The following is a 3,638-nucleotide window of genomic DNA, read 5'->3' on the forward strand; positions in this document are numbered from 1 at the left end:
GTAACTCTTAGGTCTTATGAGCAAGTTCCAGTAACCTTCAAGTATTGTTCTACGTAAAAAATAAATACTGTGACATTTTAGGTGATATTTTGTCGAGGAAGCTGATAAGGTCTTCAAAGAGCATGTGGCCATGTCTGACATTTTAGGTTAACAACATGGTGAAAAGAAACCAGAAATTCTGATACTGGTAATTAACTACAAACCTTAGAATAAGGTTTTAGAATAAATAAGATATCCAATCCAAAACAAAAATAATTTGATAAAAAGAATTTAGAGTCAAATGTTTTTATAAAATTCGACATGAAATTGAGATTTCGGAAAATTCTAATTTCGTAAAAGCACAAATATAAAATAGCATTTAATGTCCAATTTAGAAAATATGAGAGGAAGGTCATGCCATTTAGGCTAAAAAACACTCCATCCGAATTTCAGAAGATTGTGAATGATATTTTCAATCCTTTCAAAAAATTTCGATAGTTTATATTGATGATGTGTTGATATTTTCCAAAACCATTAAGATCAACAATTTAAACATCTACATACATTCATCAATGTAATCAAAAGAAATCAGCTAGTTGTGTCCATACCCAAAATCAAATAATATCAAACTTAGATCTGTTTTCTTGGATTTTAAATTTATTTGAGCCTTATTAAAACCCATCCAATGGTCTTTGTCTCAAACCTTGGTGATGATGTATCCTAGAAAAGCCAACTTCAAAAAAAATTTAGGTTCTCTCAATTACGTGTCTTATATCTTTCAAGATATCAGGCACATTTACAAATGTCTTGATGAGTGTCTTCAAAATAATACAAAGTCTTGATTTGTAAGGGATATCTCTACAACCCAAAAAGATCAAATCATTAGTCAAATAAACTCTCTGCTTAAGTCTTATTGACCCAAGGGCAGATCTCATAATGAAACGTGATGCATGAAATATCGGATATGGAGGTATCTAAAATTTTCAAAGAGGACAGAGAATCAATTATCATATTTCATTCAAAAGCCTCGAATAATACCATACAAATTACAAAATTGTGAAAAAAAAAAAAGTATTATTTCCATTGTACTCTATGTACAAAAATTTTAAAGAAAATTTAACTAACAAAACTATTAAAATCTATTCGAGAGTCAAATTTAGTTTTAGAAAAAGAAGGGAATAATCTTGTTTCAAACAAAAAATAATTTTGCTAGATAGAAGTAAATTTTGTTGTGGTTTGATTTTAAAATTCTACCTATAAAAGAAGTTGAAAACACCTTGGGAGATTACCTATGGGTGAGTTTCTAACAAAGTCTCTCTTCTTTCCTCTGTCTTCTCAAACTCAAACGGATACTAATCCAACCAATCATTTGCATGGACTCAAAAGTTCAATTACCTATAAAAGAAGTTGAAAACACCTTGTGAAAATCTGTAAGGATACTACGACCTCTAGCTTTGCAAAATCCAACGTTGTTGGCGCTTATCAAAATCGCTGCCAAAATAAAGTTTAACGAGTGGTTCTATGGTGTAGTGGTTAGCACTTTCGACTTTGAATCTAACGACCTGTGTTTAATTCTCGATAGGTAATCCACCAATTTATACAAAATTGGTCCATAGCTGATTCAGTAGGGTCACTTTTGGACCGATAATCTATAGAAGGGGTCACTAAGGTTGAGATCATACAAAATGGGACCATATCTCAATGTTAGAGCATTTGATTGCAGATCAAGAGGTCACCAATTCAAACCTAGTTGGGCACTTCTATCTAGGATAGAAATTTGTTACACTTTTTGGACCGACACTATGTCTAAGGGGTCACTAAGGTTAAAATCCTATAAAATGGATCCATGGCTCAGTGGTAGAGAATTTGACCGCTCACCCTTTTATTTTGGACAGACACTTTTTACACTTTTGGACTGACACTCTGTAGAAGGGGTCACTAAAGTTGAAATCATGCAAAATGGGTCCATAGCTTAGTGGTAGAGCATTTGACTGCAGATCAAGAGGTCACCAGTTCGAATTTGGTTGGTTCCGACCACCGAGTGTCAAAGGGAAAAGAAATATGAATAATTACCGATTCCATGTTGGTTCCGACCACCGAGTGTCAAAGGGAAAAGAAATAAGAATAATTACTAAAAACTTACAATTAGTTTTCCATAAAAGAGTGTGGTATCCAAGCACCCACTATGAACATTAGTCAACTTACTGAGTCTTGTACTCACTCCATGTCTTTCTTTAACTAAGAGTAGTTGCCCCAGACAAACAACACCAACTATTTTTTATGTTTTCACTTTTTGTTCACTTACTCCTTCTAAATCTATAAAATGTCTCCTATTTTTATTTATTTTCTCTTCTCCTAAATATCAAAATCTTAAATAAAAAGGAAGAGCTCACTAAAATATTCTTCTTCGCCACTAATTTCACATTATTTAACATTTTAAAAATCGCCACTAATTTCACATAATTTAAAATTTTAAAAATCGGTAAATTAAAAAATCCTACATTGATATATTCGTAATTTCATGTAGTCTTCCTATGTTTGCCGGCAACATTGTTTGTCGTCGAGCTTGATAATGTGAGTTTGTAACCCATCCGTTAGGGTTCTTGGAATGATTCTCTAGATTATCCCTTCCATGTTGGGAGTTGGGCCATGGGTCTTGGGTGAAGGAACCGTTGGTTTACCGTCCTTAAGAGTTAAGGAAGCATCTTGAGGCTAGTTTCACATAGTATCATTGTCTTTGAGATAACAATTCTTTTCTATTTTATCTAAATTTTTTAAATATGGGTTCATTTCTAAATGCATGCTAACACCCTTATTGTTGAATAAATGACATGAAACTAGTTTCACATAGTTTGCCTTTTGCTCCTATTGGTGGAAGGATAATGTTAGATGGATATGACAACACTAGACGGGTGAATAGGGTTTCAACAATGTAATTATTATTATTTTTTTTAAATAACAATCAAACTTGATACCATGCAATAAAACTTAACAATAATTTAGAACTTAAATAGGAAAAGGGTTAGAAAATTTAACACCGTAGTTTTATAGTAGTTTAGTCAAACTCGACCTACTCCACTCCAAGCACCTCTTGGGAATTTGAATAAAACGACTCTTTCCTCGGATCAGAGCCCAACCGCTTCACCGCTCTTTTTACGAGTGAAAGAGCAAACTCAATCCTTTCCACGGCTCAGGATCAAACCGGTACACCGCTCTTTTTACGAGTTCAAGAGCAAACTCAATCCTTTCCACGGCTCTGGATCAAACCGGTACACCGCTCTTTTTACGAGTTCAAGAGCAAACTCAATCTTTTCCACGGCTCAGGAACAAACCGGTACACCGCTTTTTTTACGAGTTCAAGAGCAAACTCAATCCGTTCCACGGCTCAAGATCAAACCAATACAATTGTCTGAAATCTGATAGAAACACACCACATGAAATAATAGACATCTCTCTCCGGAATAAGATTAAAAAAAAAAAAAGAGAACTGGAAGCTTTGGAGAGCAACAATGGAGGCTTTTTTAAAAAAATTTAGATCGAGTAAACAAATGTTCTGTGTGTTGTGTTGTCAAAAATACTAAGAGGTGATGAGTTTAAATAGCGATCAAGTTATAAAAATAAGAATTGATACGGACCACTAAAACGTGAACTGAAACATG

The 3,638-nt window shown here is 33.8% G+C and overlaps 1 non-coding gene across 1 annotated transcript; it reads left to right on the forward strand.

Annotated features, from left to right (window-relative positions):
• The first annotated feature begins 1,940 nt into the window (after positions 1-1,940).
• TRNAC-GCA lies at positions 1,941-2,012 on the forward strand. Its single transcript has one exon. It is a non-coding gene; the product is annotated as a tRNA-Cys (tRNA).
• The last annotated feature ends 1,626 nt before the right edge of the window (positions 2,013-3,638 follow it).

The sequence above is a fragment of the Cucurbita moschata genome, unplaced genomic scaffold, assembly GCF_002738365.1.
Source record: "Cucurbita moschata cultivar Rifu unplaced genomic scaffold, Cmos_1.0 Cmo_Scf00109, whole genome shotgun sequence".
Classification (NCBI taxonomy): Eukaryota; Viridiplantae; Streptophyta; class Magnoliopsida; order Cucurbitales; family Cucurbitaceae; genus Cucurbita; species Cucurbita moschata.